This window comes from Melospiza georgiana, unplaced genomic scaffold, assembly GCF_028018845.1.
Source record: "Melospiza georgiana isolate bMelGeo1 unplaced genomic scaffold, bMelGeo1.pri scaffold_29, whole genome shotgun sequence".
NCBI lineage: Eukaryota > Metazoa > Chordata > Aves > Passeriformes > Passerellidae > Melospiza > Melospiza georgiana.
The window spans coordinates 6,495,356-6,512,241 of NW_026652215.1; the positions used below are offsets into that span (position 1 = coordinate 6,495,356).

At 53.1% G+C, this 16,886-nt stretch overlaps 1 pseudogene; it reads left to right on the forward strand.

Annotated features, from left to right (window-relative positions):
* The first annotated feature begins 6,244 nt into the window (after positions 1-6,244).
* LOC131096410 (zinc finger protein 208-like) overlaps positions 6,245-16,886 on the forward strand; it is a 1,316,393-nt pseudogene continuing 1,305,751 nt past the window's right edge.

Here is a 16,886-nt window from a genome sequence, read left to right on the forward strand (position 1 = left end):
TTGGGGTGGGATTGCGTAGTTTTCAGTGGCATTAAGGTGACAAATTGAACACTCTTGTCCCTTTCAGTGCCAAGAAAGGGAGACAAGTACACCAAATACCCTCAAAACCCCCAAATTCTCCCAATTATCTCCCTGAATCCCAGATTCCCCTGAAACACAAGTAAAAAGTGAGGCTTTAGATGCCTTTGATTAATTTATTGATTTTTACCACAATTTTCTCTGTTTTAAAGGGATGAAGATGAATCCAAAGAAAATGAGGGCCAAAATAAAAGGATAACCAGCACAGTGTCTTCCCAACGTGGATCACAAGGAATGTGGATCTCCAGGGCTCTCACCAACGTGGGTCTTCCCATGGGGGATGAAGCTGGAGCAGTGCACAAAGCTTTTCCTGCTGTTGGGCCATTTGCAAGGCTTCCCTTACTGGTGATTCTGCTGGTTTTTGGTCAAGTGAGAGCTGCTGGTGAAGCCCTTCCCACACTGGGGGCACTCACAGGGCCTCTCCCCAGTGTGGATGCACAGGTGAACTGGGACCTGTGGCTGAAGCCCTTCCCACACTCCCCACACTCTAGGGCCCATTCCCCATTTGGATCATCTGGTGGCGGATCAGAGCCCTGCTGTGCCTGAAGCTCTTCCCACACTCCAAGCACTTGTGGGGCTTCTCCCTATCGTGAAGCTGCCCATTGACAACCAGCTCTGAGCTCTGGCTGAAGCTCAGCCTACTTTCCTGGCACAGCGTTGGTCTTTTCTCCTCAGAGCACACTGGGCTGGGTTTGCAGCCCCTCCTCCTGTGGGATCTCTGGGGATTTTCCTCCCCATTGGATTCCTGCACTGTGGAGTCCCTCAAAATGGCCTTTCCCATGAGATTCTGCCATGGAGATTTTTCTTCCACGGTCTCCATTCTCATCTCCTTCTCTGGGGTAGGAAGGAGAAAGAGAGGATGGGATTTTCCTCCGTGCCAGAGGGAAGGGGAAGGAGATTCCCCCACTGCATCCCTGGCAGGACGGCGTTGGCAGCAGAGTTGTCCTGCAGCGAGGGGATTTTCTGGGCTGGGAGATGAAGCAGGAGAGAGGGGGAAAGGAGCACTGACTTCCTCCTCACCTGCCTGGGTGTCCCGGGGTAACTTCCTCCTCCTTGAGGTGTCTCCCTCCATCTGGCCAAGTTTTAGGAATGTGATATTCTTTTTGGGGAGGAAAACAAGGGATGAGCACAATGACATTTCTACTGGTTTGAAGACAAACCTGGGGAGAGTCTAAGCCAGAATTCCAATTCAATAACAAAATAAGGATCAAGGCAATGATACAGAAACACTGCCTTAAACTGACAGAGTCAGGATATAACCTGACACCCTGTTGGTCAAGGTGGTGGCAGCAGTCCCATTAAATGGTGGGTGCAGTCCTGTTGGAGTGATGAAGGTGATTCTGTCAAAGCAATGATCCTGTAGAAGGGTCTGGTCTTCCTCTGAAGGTCCAGTGGTGGTTATGGAGCTCTTGTCCTCTGGGAATCCAGTAGGCAAGGTGCTCCTGGTGCTTCAAGCCTCAGCTTATATCCAGGTAGGAATGCTTGGTTCATCCCCCTGGGCGGAGCATCCCACAATGGGATGATGGAATTTTATCAGTCCTGCAGTGACACTCAATGGCCCATTCACAGAAGATATCTCCCCTGGAGGTCATTATCAGGGATGAGTCATGGAAGCAATAAAGAACAGTACCCCACCTGTTTATAGCAATTGATGAAGATGGGGATTGAAAACATGCATTTGGTTACATCTTACATTGCACCCTGAAACAGTGGTGTAATCCCCACTCAGGGGGTGAACACCACCCCCTTTACCCAAACTGGCTCAGGTGTAAAACCCCCACCCTGGGAAGGCCACACACACAGGGGAAAATGTCACACTTGTCCCCCTCCAGGGGAGGTCTCTGTCCCTGTCATGCTTTTTCACAGGCTGGGCGACTTTGTCAAATGTTAGAATAATTTTTCTCTATGTGCCTGTCACCTTTGTGACAGCTACAGAGAGCTTCCCCTTCCTTTTCATATTCCGTATTGGGCCTAATTTCCACTTTTTTTTTATCAGAATGTGCCAGCAGCTGAGCTGGAACTGTGCAGGACCAATGGAATTTGGATTTGCCACAAAATAGCTTCTATTGTCAGTTTATAAAATTTTGGGATTTGTTTGCGTTTTCATCACGTGACTTGTGGGAAAAGCAAATATTCATCAAAGTATTTTATGCAGAGTTAAGTTTGATTTCTGCAAAGTTTATTTTGTCTGGTGCTCAGGGGATGCTCTGTGCCTCTCACCCTGGGGATGCTTGGGAGGGGCTGGGGAGGGTTCCTGTCCCTGTCACCCCAGGCCATTCCCCAGGGGGTGTCCCTGTCCCTGTCACCCCAGGCCATTCACCAGGGGGTGTCCCTGTCCCTCTCTTCCCAGGCCATTCACCAGGGGGTGTCCCTGTCCCTCTCTCCCCAGGCCATTCACCAGGGGGTGTCCCTGTCCCTCTCTCCCCAGGCCATTCCCCAGGGGGTCTCCATCATTCTCACCCCAGAGAATGCCTGGAGGGTCTCCCTCCCTCTCACCCCTGTGCCAGGGGGTGCTCGGGGCAGTCTCTGCCCCTCTCAGCCCAGGGGATGCTCGGGCGTCTCTGTCCCCTCATCCTGAGGGATGCTCGGGGGGTCTCCATCCCTCTGGCCTCAGGCAATGCCTGTGCAGGGCTGGGGACCAGGGGCTCTGTGTCCCTCTCACCGCTGAGGGTGCTCGGGGCTGGGGGGGCTCTCCGACCTTCTCACACCTGGGGAGGCCGGGGGGGTCTCTGTCCCTCTCAGCCCTGCTGTGACCCCACCCAAACATCATCGGGGTCAGAGGGACAGAGACACCCCCAAACCCCCAGAAGGGCTGAACCTGGGATTTGGTTTGGGGCTGAGGATTTAGGAAGGGGCTGGAATTGGGGCTTGGGTTGGAGTTGGAGCTCAGATTTGGATTAGAGCTGGGATTGGGGTTAAGGCTAGACATGGGATTGGCTTTAAGGCTGGGATTGGGACTGGGTCTGGGGCTAGACAAGTCTGAGACTGGGATGAGATAAAGTACAAAACTGTGAGGATGTCTAAATGTGGAATGAGATTGAGACCAGAATCTGGGTCAAGTTTGGGACTGAGCTCACCCAGAGTGAGACAGGGGGGATGTCTCTATGAGATAGTCTGGGGAAAAACCTTGTTTGGGAAAAACAAGGTGTGAATGCCTTCAGTCTGGGATTCCTCTTGCCCAAGTCAATCTCTAGAAGTCACCTGATGTCCCAAAATCAAGAGTGAATAAAAAAAGGCTACCAGGAGTGTCCCATGTCCAGTTTCATCCCTCTCAGCTTCTGGTGGTCCCCCATCTCAGGGCTGCTGGGGATCCCCCCTCCCCAGGGTCCTGCTTTTGGATTTTGGGAGTTTTTGGAGTCCCAGGGTCCCCCTCTCCAGCCTCCCCTCAATCCAGCCACTTGGGGTTCCCCCTTCTTTCCACCACCCTGTCCTGGTTTAGGGCAAATTTGGTTGAAAATCTCCAAAAGGAGTTTCCTCTACAATGCAGATTCAGCAGCCCAACCCTCGGCCAGTTTGGGAAAATTCTCGGATAATAGTTAAAAAAACCCTTTATTTAACAGGCAAAGCATTCACCAGCAAAAAATTTGAACAATATTAAGCAATACTACCTCCTGCTACTCCAAAAGAGATGAGAAACTCATAAAGTCTACATGGTCTGTAGCTTGGCTCACTCAGCCTCTTATCAGTCTCTTATCAGTCTCTTATCAGTCTCTTATCAGCCCTCCAGCACTGGAAATGCCACAGCCCAGGCCCGGCCAGGTGGGCCAAAGGTGCAAGCTGCCAGTGCTCTCTGGGTGTTCAGTCCAGAGCAGATTTAAACAGCTCCAAAGAAAAAGAAAACCCACAGTCCAGGGAACTTCTCTGCCTCAGAGACCTAAAAACTAACTAAAAGCAAAGGACAGCTCTGTCCTGCTGTCTCTCCATCCAGCAGATGGAATGTAGAGGAGTGAGTGCAGTTTCTGAAAACAAACTGCAGCTTCTTCTTCCTCCCCTTCGCTCTCAGAACCAGCCTTAAAGGTGCAGAACTCATTTCTGGGCTAAACAGACCGATGGAGTACGAGCACCATGAAGCCACCCCAGGACACGCCCCTGTCAGGGTCAGGGGGTCCCGTCCCCGCCTCATCTCCGGGCTGTTGGGGGTCCCCCAGCTCCGGTATCGCCCCTTCCCCTCTCCCCACCCCAGGCGTCCCCCGTTCCACAGCCCCGGCTCTCACGGGGATCCCCAAAATCAATGTCCCGTCCCATCGGTACCGGGCCATCCCTATTTGGAACCCCCGGGACCTTCCCGAGGGGTGATCACAGGTCCTCTGCCCCTGAAAAAGCTCCTCTTAGGGAGCCCGGAGATATCCGGGGCTCAAGAGATCTGCCAGCTCTGAACACTCTCCAAAAAAATCCTCCCAGAGACCCCTGGCCGGAGTTATTTGGGAATTTAGCAACTTGGGCTGAGCATCTTATAGGACTTCCAGCAGCCTTGTGTTCCTCACCGCAGTGTGAATGAACCTTGTCAGTCTCTCTGGTAACATTTGCTCCCTTTCCTCCAGTGATTTTAACAAACTGTTCCGGAAGGACAACAAAACATTTACTTTACACTGGCCACCCACAATGGCCATTTTCCTCATCAGTTCTCCCATGAGTCGCTCAAAGGAAGCTGTGTCCATGTTTCCCAGAGTTCTTTCAGAAAGAACAACGACCTCCTCAGTGGAGGGAACCATGCTGTTGTCAAAGGCACTTGGGGTCAAAGAACAGTGCCTGAACTCACTGTGCCAAAATATTGTTGCAATATGGTTAAGAAAATGGTAGAGAGATGCCTCTGCCCCAATTAAGGTTCTAACGAGACCAAATCCAAAGTAGATTTTATTAAACAGTAAATGTGAGGTAGAGAGAGAGATCAAAAAAAGAGAAAAGGGAGGGAGAGAGAGGGAGTGACAGGGACAGAGACCTCCCCTGGAGCAGGGCAAGTGTGACATTGTCCCCTGTGTGTGTGTTGCCATCCCATGGTAGGGGTTTTACACCTGAGCCAGTTTGGGTAAGAGGGGTAGTGTTCACCCCCTGAGCAGCGATTACCCCACTGTTTCAGAGTGCAATGTAAAATGTAACCAAATGCATGTTTTCAATCCCCACCTTCAGCAACTGTTATAAAAAGGCAGGGCAGTGTTCTTTATCTCTTCCATGACTCACCCCTGATAATGACCTCCAGGGGAGATATCTTCCGTGAATGGGCCATTGAGTGTCACTGCAGGACTGATAAAATTCCATCATCCCATTGTGGGATGCTCCGCCCAGGGGGAGGAATCAAGCATTCCTATCTGGATATAAGCTGAGCCTTGCAACGCCAGGAGCAGCTTACCTGCTGGATTCCCAGAGGACAAGAGCTCCATTACCACCACTGGACCTTCAGAGGAAGACCAGACTCTTCTGCAGAATCACTGCTTTGACAAAATCACGTTCATCACTCCAACAGGACTGCACCCACCATTTAATGGGACTGCTACCACCACCTTGACCAACAGGGTGTCAGGTTATATCCTGACTCTGTCAGTTTAAGGCAGTGTTTCTGTATCATTGCCCTGGTTCTAATTTTCTTATTAAATTGTAATTCTGACTTAGACTTTCCCTCATGTTTGCTGTCAAACCAGTACAAAACTTAATGTGCTCATCCCTTGTTTTCCTCCCAAAACAAAATTTACCATTCCCAAACTTCTACCTGATGGAGGAGAATGCTGCAAGGAAGAGGAAGATGCCCTGGGACACCCAGGCAGGTGAGGAGGAAGTCAGTGCCCCTTTCCCCCTCTCTCCTGCTCCATCTCCCAGCCCAGCACAGCCCCCAGCTGCAGGACAACCCTGGTGCCAATGCCATCCTGCCAGTGATGCACTGGGGGGATCTCCTTCCCCTTCCCTCTGGCATGGAGGCAAATCCCATCCTCTCTTTCTCCTTCCTTCCCCAGGTAAGGAGCTGAGGATGGAGACCAGGGAGGAAAAATCTCCACATCAGAACCTTGTGAAAGAGGCCGTTTTAAACTACTCTAGTGCAGAAGAATCCAACATGGAGGAAATACCACAGAGATCCCACAGGAGGAGGGGCTCCAAAGCCAGCCCAGGATTCTCTGAGGAAGAAAGAACCACCCAGAGCTAGGAAGGGGGACAGAGCTTTAGGCAGAACTCAGAGATGGTGGTTCATGAGCAGCTTCGTGATGGGGAGAAGCCCCACAAGTGCTTGCAGTGTGGGAAGAGCTTCAAACAGAGCAAGCACCTGGTCAGCCACCACATGATCCACACCGGGGAATGGGCCTACGAGTGTGGGGAATGTGGGAAGGGCTTCAGCTGCAGATCCACCCTTGTGACTCACCAAGGCATCCACACTGGGGAGAGGCCCTATGAGTGTCCCCAGTGTCAGCAGAGGTTTCACACCAGCTCCAGGCTCCTCCAGCACCCACAGATTCACTCGGAGGAGAGGCCCTTCTGCTGTCCTGACTGTGGGAAGGGCTTCAACCACAGCTCCCACCTCATCAGGCACTAGCGCATCCACACCGGGGAAGGGCCCTACCAGTGCGCCACATGTGGGAAGAGGTTTCACACCAGCTCCCATCTCCTCCTGCATGAGCGGATTCACGCTGATGAGAGGCCATTTTGCTGTCCTGACTGTGGGAAGGGCTTCAAGCACAACTTCACCCTCATCAGGCACCGGCGCATCCACACTGGGGAGAGGCACTTCGAGTGTCCCCAGTGTGGGAAGAGCTTCACCCAGAGCTCTCACTTGACAAGACACCAACAGAGCCACCAGTAAGGGAGGCCCTGCAAATGCCCCAGCTGCAGGAACAGCTTCATGCACTGCTCTATCTTCATTACCCATGGGAGAACCCACATTGAGAAGAGCCCTTGTGATCCATTTTCCCTGTGATCCATGCTGGGAAGACACCTGCCTGTCGTCCTGCCCCTGCCCTTGACATGATGTGGGATTGAAGAACATGAGGGTCTGGCCATGGCCCTGTCATTACATTCACTACAACCTCAGGTTATTGCCAGGGACGGGAAGGGGACTCTCTGTATGTCTCTTTCCCTGAGGAGAGGAGTGTCCTTTCCAGGAAGGGGGAAATTGTGGCCAGGGAGACCCAGTAAGTTGTGTTTTAGATTTCCCTGTAAACAGTTTTATTTATCCCTTCTCTTATCAATATTGTTTCTGTTCTGTATGTTTCTTATCTCGTTGGTGTTCCCAATAATTTGTTCTTATCCCAGCCTGTGATCTTTGCCTTTTGTGCTTTCCATGGGAGGCGGGAGGGCAGCGAGGGCAGCGCAGTTTTAGCAGGAGCAGGAAATTGTGGAATCCCATTCCTGAACCCCGGCCCCTGGAAACCGAGCATCCCAGCTGGTCCCAGCCCTGGTGGCCATGGCAACAGCCTTGGGAGTGGGTCCCTGGCTGGGGCTGTGGGAACCTCTTCCCTCTGGTGCCCAGGGACAGGAGTGGAGGGAACGGCTGCAGCTGAGTCGGGGCAGGCTCAGGTTGGATGTCAGGGAAAGGTTTTTGCCCAGAGGCTGCTGGGGCCCTGCCCAGGCTCCCCAGGGAAGGGTCCCAGCTCCAGGGCTCTCTGAGCTGCAGCAGCGTTTGGACAGCGCTGCCAGGCCCAGGCTGGCATTGTTGGGGTGTTCTGGGCAGGGCCAGCAGTTGGACTGGAGGATCCTGATGGGTCCCTCCCAGATCAGCCAATTCTGTGGTTCTGGGATCCCATGAGCCTGGGGATGGGGCTGCCAGTGGTTGCCATGGCAACGGGCTGTGGCTGCAGGCCTGAGCTGGTGTCCATGGCAACCACTCCGGCATGGAGTCTCCATGGAGCTGCCGAGGGACTGAGCATAGCAACAGGGGGCTGGTGATGGTTGCCATGGAAACTGACCATAGCAACAGGGTCCTGGTGATGGTTGCCTGCTAAGGATTAGACTTGTCACAGGCTCTCAGAGGGGTTCCATGGGGACTTTCCAAGAGTCTCCAGGCTGTTCCAGAGCTGGAATGTCACAGGCACAGACAGGGGCTCCATGGAGACTTCCCAGGGCTTTCTGGGGATGGTAAAGAGCCCTGTGGTCAGAGGCAGTCTCAGCCATTCCATGGTGACATCCCAGGGGACCTTGTGCTGCAAAGGCACCGATCTGTCACAGGCACTCGTGGGGGCTCCACGGTGACATCCCAGGAGTCCCCAGGCTGCCAAAGAGCCGGGATGTCCCAGACACTCACAGGGTTCCTGTCATGGGCAGATATATTTATATAAATATATTTTCTCTATTATGGTAATGATTAGACAAAATTTCCTTAATCAGAAATATTCATGCCAGGATGCAAGAGACGTAAAATATATTATACAGAGCACTAGGAAATTATTTCAAAGCAACTGTATTAAGGAAAATCTGTAATTAAGCAGAGATTTATGTCACTCCCCCAGACCAATGACCATGGGCAATTCCCTTTGGCTCAGCCTGGAGCAGTGACCTTCAGGGTGTCCCCACCACTGGGAGGAATCCCCACACCACTCAAGAAGGGAAATGTCAGGAGATGCTGCCATTAAAATTTGGGATGGGGCTTTTCTCATCTGAGGTGCTGCCCTGTCAGTCAGATGTGCCCAGCCTGGGCCAGCTCAGCAGTTCTGCAGAAGCTCTCAGTGGTGTCACTTGGTTGTTCCTTTCTCTGGGGATTTTTCCAGCTCTGCCACAGCTTCAGCTCCCTCTGAGGATGTTGAACTTTGAGATGGAGGAGTCAGGCCGGTTTCAGCATTATTCACCCCCAAAGCAGTGTGACTGCCCTCCTTCATTGCTTACTGGGGGCTTTGCAAACAGGACCTTGCTGGAGTTGTTGGAGCCCATTGCAGGCAGAGCCTCCTGCTCCAGCAGGAACTGCCTTTCCTGTGCCATCAGCAGGGCAGGTCCCGCTGCAGGAAAAGCCCCAGGCCAGCCCCAGCACAGGGAAGGGCTCGGGCACAAGGGCAGAGTGCCGTCCTGGGAGCTGTGCCAGGGAGAGCCTGAGGCACCAAAGGCACCTTGGCAGCAGCAGCTGCTTGCAGGCCATGGCCAGAAGCCTCCCTTGGCAGCCCGACCTGGTGGCCACCACTGCAGAGCTGCTGCCTCAGGGCTCATTCCTGGCTGGGCTTGAAAAGCCACTTCTGCTCCAGGAGCCTGACTGGGAAGCCATTGGCCCCAGCACCTTGGGGACAAGATATTAATGACAAAACTCTTCATGCCAGCAGAGCCAAGGCAGGGGCAGAGGAAGGGGCAGAGCCAGGCCCAGGGGACAGGGCTGCCATGGTGATGGCTGTGAGGTCACTGCCCCAGCAGCAGCCTGGCTGCCCTCAGCAGACATTCTGGCCAGAAGCCTTGTGAGGGCACCCAGCAAATCAGAGAACCCACAATGCAGGAATTCTGTCACTGGGCATGAGCGGGTTTCAATGGGAGAGGTTGCACAAAGCTCCTGCTCTTGGACAATTCCAGGGATGGGGAATCCAGTTCTCTGGAAAAACAGCTGCAGTTTCCTGCCACTTTCTTAATTGTAAAATATTTCCTCCTTCTAACAAATGTTATTTTGTCCCCATTCAGTTTAAAGATACTGACCCATTTTCTGTCACAGTAGGATTTAGGAGAAAATAACTTCGAATGCTATTTTTACCTTTTCACAGACCTTGGCGAGGACTCAAAAATCTCCCAGAATGGGGTTTGGAGGCCTCATCACAAAACCAGCAGGGAGAGTCTGCGGCCTCTGTGGTCAGTGGTGTAGAGACTGAGGACTGAAAGGGAATAGCCTGGGAGGGATGGATGGGTGGTTTCAGAGAGGCTGGAGCTTTTCTTCATAGTAGGAATAAGACTGAAGAAGACCTAATAACACCAAGTGCAGCTTGGGAGGTCCAGACTGAACACCAGCAGAAAGGAATTTCCTTGTCAGAGCAGGGCTGTGGTGCAGCACGTCCCCAGCAGGAGCCTGGAGCATCCCAAGGCTTTGTGTGGGCAGGCAGAGGCAGGCAGGAGGCAGAGCTGTCAGCAAAGGAAGGTCCCAGCCAGGTGGGCCAGCCGGGGATGCCAACAGCCTGCAGGGACAGAGGCGAAGGTTTGCTCAGCAGCAGAGACACCTTTCCCTTGCTTGTCCCCTGCTGTCATCACTGCCACCAGTGTTCTGCTCTACCTGGAACCTGGGGACATTTTCTCAGTCCTGTCTCTCAGATGGATCTATTTAAAGTATGAGAAACTTCAGTGTTTCACCCTCTTTTTGAGTCCCTGAGAAGGTTTTTGGAGCACACTTTGAGGGACTGAGTCTGATGCAAAGAGCACCAAAGCCCCAGAGGCTAATTAAAGTTCCTGTGCTGTGTCTGTGCTGCTGAGCTGGGCCGGGCTCCTGGCCCAGAGGCAGCTCCTGGCAAGGGCAGCGCTGCAGAGAGACAGCTCTGGCCAGGAGCAGCTCCTGTGCACAGCCCAGCAGGGCTGGGGCACTGCCAGGGCCCCTCAGGGACACCAGCAGGGCACAGACAGAGCTCACAGGGGCTCAGCACTGGCAGGGGCTGTGGGATGGCCCAGAGGGGGCTGTGTCACAGCAGCACCTCTGTGGCTGTGTCACAGAGGCTCAGAGCAGCTGGGATGTCAGCAAGGGGCTGTGTGACAGCACAGAGTGGGCTGTGTGAGGTCACAGATTGGGCTGTGACATCACAGAATTTGTTGTGTGAGGTCACTGAGCAGCTACAGCGTCATAGAGGGGACTTTGTGACATCACAGAACAGGCTGTGAGATCATGGCTGCATGATGTCATAGAGCTGGCAGTGAGGTCAAAGTATGTGCTGTGACCTTACAGAGTGTCAGTATGACATCACAGAGAGGGTTTTGTGACATCACTGAGGGGGGTTTTTACATCACAGAGCTGGCAGTGACATCATAGAGTAGGGTGTGAGGCCATAGAGCAGATCCTGCCATCATAGAAGGTGGCTCTATGACATCAGGGAGTGGGCTGTGACAACACTGGGTGGCTGTGTAACATCATAGAGCAGGCTGTGACATCACAGTAGAGATTGTGAAATCATAAAGTGACTTCTTACATCACAGAGACTTCTGTGACATCACAGAGCAGCTGTATCACATCATAGCGTGGCGTCTCAGAGTTGGCTCTAGAACATCACAGGGGCAGTGTGACATCACAGGGGATGTGTGACATCACAGGGATCTGTGTGACATCACAGGGGCAGTGTGACATCACAGGGGATGTGTGACATGACAGGGGCTGTGTGATGTCCCTGGGGAGGTCACTCTGCCCCGGCCCCCCTCACAGCTCCCCCCAGAGCAGTCCAACCTGCACGTGCACAGTGGGGTCCCCTGTCCCCCCGGGTCCCTCCGCTCCCAGCCCCGCAGCCTCCCCCAGAGGACGTTCCACGAGATCGACCCCAGAGCCTGACACGGGGACGGGGGGCCAGGGCCCTGGGGGTGGCACAGGGGGACAGGGACCCCCCGGTAGCGTCCCCGTGTCCCCCAGGGCCAGAGCCTGGGCCAGGGCTCCTTCACCCTGTTATGAACGAGGCCTTGAGAGCGCTGAAAAAATCCCCAGCAAGGGAGCAGCAAAAACCAGACTGAATATTAAGGGACAGCAGCACAAAGTTCCTTGGCAAGAGTCACTCTGCTGGTGACTGGACACTTCAGGCACAACAATGAAACAAAGCAACAAAAAAACCAAACAGAATCCAAACAATCAAACCAGAAATTTACTGAGAACTGGGGCTTTCATTCCTAAGGAAAAGAACTGTCCTTCTTATCTAGGTGCCCATGGCCAGAATTGGGATTTCACCTCCAGTATTCCCTATTGTGACAGAGTGGAGGAGTTTCTTGGCTTAAGACATTTCATGTGTGGGGAGTGTTGCAGTGTGTTGCAATTTCCTGTTTTAAACTTCCCAGCCCCTTCCCAGGTGTGGCGATATCGCTCTTCCCCTTCCCCCTCGCCCCCTGCGGGGCTGTCAATCAGTCTTAACATTCCAGCAAGGTGGTTGCTCAGGTTCAAAAGATGCCCCTGTGCCCAGAGGTCATTGGTCTGTCTGGGTGTCATCGTTTCCTGAGACCCTGCCCTTCCCACCTGGTTGGTGGCTCACCTGTCCCTTCCCTCCCCCTCCCCCCGGAGCTTAAAAAGTCACTCAGGCCATGCGGTCAGGATTCTGTTGGAGCTGTTACCTAAGATTCAGACGTCTGTGACCATGGAATAAACTCTTGATATTAACCCTCCAGCAGAATCTGTCTCCTTTTCCTCCTCACCTTAGCCTGAAGTCTTCGCACCTGAGGCAAACTGAGTTTCTGCAAGCCTGGACTTGTTTCGGCGCTCAGCTGCACCATCCAGCCAGCCAAAAGTGTCTCTGAGGTGAAACACCACAGTTGCCGCCTTTGGCCCAGGAGCCGGGGTCAGACGAGCCCAGGCACAATCTACCTGGTAATATTGGGATCTTATTCCAATAGGGGAGGAAGGGGCAGGTCCAGCCCTCCCCTGCCCTGGAACTCCAGCCCTGCCCTGCCCTGTGATCCCAATCCCCCCAGAGCCTCTATCCCAGCCCAGCAGTGTCTGCCAGTGCCTGGCACAGCACAGGCAATGCTCCACAGCCACCTCTGCAGCCCCAGCCCAGCTCCTGAGGGACCAAATGAGCCCAAGTCCCACCTGGGGGAAGAGCCCAGGAAGACCAAGGGTATTGAAGGCTGACCACAAGGCAAGCACACATCTTGACACTACCTCCTCTTGGAATTTCCATCTGAACACTGCTGGAATCCAGGAGTTGGTACCTCTGTTTGTGCTCCTCTGTATTTTTTTTGCCTTTCCCTCTTTCTGTCATTTCCTTCTATTTCTGTCCTTTTGTAAATTTGAGTAATGTAAAATTCAAATAGCTTAGAGTTTGTGAAGTTGAATGGGCCAAGTCAGTGCTTTAAGAAGTGTTCTGTGTTGATTGAATGTCGTTTTAAACCAGTTGCTAAAATTTCTCTCATTTTGTGAAGTTACCAGCAAAGTCTGTTTTGTTGTTTTGGGGTCCTGAAAATCTCTTGCTGGTATTTCTCCAGTACATCCTACTCAGAGGACACAAACAAGTCTAATTCCTTTTCAAATGTCTCCTTGAGAGAGATTTTGGGGAATGGGAGTCAGGGCTGGTCTGTCCTGCTTGGCACAGCCCAGGCAGGGCTTTCCCAGCCACATTCCACACTCCATTTCCCAGCTGGAGCCGCTGGTGCCTCTGAGTTGTGCTGCCCCAGCCCCAGGGATGCTCTCCTTGTCTGCCCATTCCCCCACGGTCTCTGGGCAGGGATGGCCTCAGTGGGGGCTGCTGACATCCTCAGCACCTTGGAGGCTGCTGCTGAATTTTCCTGCTCCAGAGGCTTGTTCAGCCTTCAGCTCGTCAGTGCAGGAATTCTGTGTCCCAGGGCTCATTAACATTCAGAACACCTAAAGAAGCCAAGCCTCTGGGAATAATTTGATTTTAATTTTCAAATCTTTTGTGTTTAATTAGATGAATTCCAGGAGTCTTTTCAAGGTGAATAGATTCTATCTAAAAAGACAGTGCGAAAAGATTACTTAGGCCAAATTTAGGAGTTTTTTCCCTGTCAATTTATTGATACTTGCTATCTCCAGCTGACACTGAATCCAAGGACCTCCTCATGCAGTTTGAATAGATATGAAAGTCAAGACCCTTCATGGCTGACAATCAATCAGACTCTGTCCCTACCCCCACCCCACCATTTCCCCCATCCAAGCCCTGGCACTCAGAGCAGCCTTGTGCCAATCTGAGCTCCCTCCAGCCCAGGCTGCACCTGCAGCTTTCTGCTCCTTGGCTCCAACTCCCACCTGCTTTCCTTGGAGAAGGAGCTGCCCGAGACACAGAGGGATGTTCATTTCTTGTCAGCCAACAAAGCCAAGGGAAGGCATGGCTCTATCAAATGTAGAAGTCATTCCTCTGCTGGATATTAAATCCACTTTCCACAACAGACAGTCTCAGAGCAGTGGAAAACACCTTCTGTGCCCAGCACAGATCCCAAGGTCCCCCCAAACCCTTCCTGCCCCAATTGTGCCCAGATTTGCTCTTTGCACACACAAGTCACAGGCTGAAGTCAGGAGCTCCCTCCATGCCCAGAGAGAGGAAAAAAATGAAAGGGGATGAAGAGCTCTCCTGTGCAGAGCCCCTGCAGTGGGAATCACAACTTATCGGGTTTGTGTCCTTTGGGCTCAGGAACTGGTGACATTCAGGGGCACAGAAGGGTTTCTTGCCAAAAAGCACAATTTGAACAGTATACAGTTTAACATTGCAGCAAACAGAGTTCTCCATGATGTCCCAGCAGCATCTGACATGTCCACCATCCCCAAGGAATTTCTGTACAGGAACAGTTTTAGACAAAGACATAAGAAAAGGCAGTTCTGTGATAGATATAAACACCATAAAGATGTTGGCTATTTATTTGCACTTTGGAATGATTGGGCAACTTCCTGCAGCTCAAAGCATGAAGCCAGTCAGTTGAGAGGCATGACCAGAGAGCATCTGGATGAGGAAATCTGGGAGCAATGGGAAGCATAAATATCCAGCTCGTCTAGTGAAGAGATGTCCTCAGACATGGCCATTTCAAAAGGAGAGCTTGAAACCCCAAATGGAAAAGAGAGATTTATATAATAGAATGGATACTGGTGACACCAGTAGAAAGCAAGATCAGTATTTCTTCTCCTGCCATCTGTACACTTCCAGGAAATCCCTGTTCCTGGTGGGAAAACATTGCCATTTCTTAACAGTACTCAAATGACCCAGATGATAAAGTTTTGCCTGTATATGATGAAACTAACAGGTATTAAAAGCTGTGCCCCTTTCCAGACAGACATCAGCTGTGTGCCCATGAAAAGGCAGGGCCACTTGTGCCCTGAGGTGCCCAGCTGGGATTGCATCTCTTCAAGAGCACCTGAAGGAGAGCAGAGCACCTTGCAAGCTGCAGGTCCCTGACAGTCTCACAGGGCTCCTGTCCCATCAACATCTGCTCTGTTCCAGTCTGAAACAGGGCCCAGCATGGTGCCGGGATCATCAGAGAGCTGAGGTGTGTGCTGGAATTCAATGTCCTCCCCATCCCGCAGCAGCCCTGCATTTCCCTCCTACAGCCTTGGTCTCCAGCACAGCCATGGAGGCTCTTTGGGCTCTGGACTGTTCCTGCAGCCCCCAAGGGCAGCTGAGCTCTGCCTTTGGCACAGTCAGGCCTGGCCAGCTCAGGCCATGCTCAGCAATTGCTTGTGTGTGCCTGGCCCTGCTGTCAGCCCCAGCAGCGGCTGCGTGGCCCCTTTGTGGCCCTGTGATGGCCCAGCCATGGTGGCCCAGCCCCTGTGCAGGCCCAGCCCAGGCCAGGAGCATTGCCGCTGGGAACAGCCCCTGTGCCATGGTGCCCACAGCAGCCTTGGGGCTCTGTGCCCCATGGCCTCCCTTCTGGGCAGCCTCTGCCAGCTCCTGCAGAGCCCCTGGCTCCTCTGGGGCTGCGCAGACAGCCCTGCCCCGGGCTCTGCGGGCCTCTGGGCCAGCAGAGAGGCAGCCAGGGCTGGCCATGGCCAGGAACAGGCCCTGAGCCCTGCAGGAGGATGGAGCTGGGCCACAGCCAAACTCAGCCCAGGCCAAAGCTGGGCTCAGCAGTCAGGGCTGCCAATGCATGGGCACAGAGGCTGGCGCTGACAAATGTCCTGGGCCCCGTCCCTGCTCTGTCCATGCCACCCAGGGCACAGAGCAGCCTCCTCTCTGGGCCACTTGCCTGTTTGCAATGCCTTGCACAGGTGCTGGCCCTGCCCCACAAAGCCTGGCCTGAGTCCTGCCCCTGCACGCTCAGCCAGGCTGAGATGGACACTGATGGTTTCTGGGCCAGGCTCTCTGAGCCCAGCCCAGCTCCCTGCAAGCTCTGCCAGCTGCCCTGAGCTCTGGGCAGCACCAAGGGCCTCTCCCCAGCCCAGCCCAGCCGGCTCTGGCCCCACACCTCTGCTCAGGCCAGGCTGCTCTGGGCACTGCCCCACGGCCTCAGCCCCTGGCAAGGGCACAGCAGCAGCTGCAGCTGCCACAGGACTCAGCCCCAGCCATGGGGGAAGGTGCTTGGCCAAGGCCAAAGGAGGCTCCCTGGCTGCCCTGCTCCCCTCGGGCTGAGGCGCTGAGAGCTCTGCAGCTCCTGCTGCCATCCCATCTGCCCAGGGCAGCACAAGAGCCCCGGCCTTGGGGCCCTCAAGAGCTGCTCCTGCTCCAGGCCCAGGGCCCATGCCAAAGCTGGGGCAGCCATAAAGCTGTGCCCATTTCTGTTCATTCCTGCTGTGATAAGAATAGTATAAATTTTTTTACAAAGTGGTTGCATATTCATTTATTTCACCTAAACACAATGTGAGACTCCCTTCTTACACAATTTCTCTGGGTCACAGAAGTAGGAGGGATAATGAAATTGAAGAGGGTGGATAAGAGCATTTCTTTTATTGTATAGAATCAGAAGCAGAAAAAAAATTAAAATATACTTAAGGGCAGACTTGGCCTCTCATGATATGCACTGAGAGTTGCTGACAGAAGAAAGCAGGCCTTCTGTGGCTTGTTCTGATGGTTTGCCTCTGCTGGAGTCCATGTGCCTACCAAGCCGCTGTAGCACTCCCCTCCTTGGCTGCACAGGGGAGAGAAAATGTTATGGGAGACAAATTGTGGACTGAGATAAGGCAGTTTTCTATAGCAAAAGGGGAAGTTTTTACAGGCACCAGCAATGAGGAAAAATCCCAATAATTTTAATCTCTTCTTCTGTCAGCAAGTGATGTTCAGCCACTTCCTAGGAAGCAGAACTTCAGCAGTTGGAGT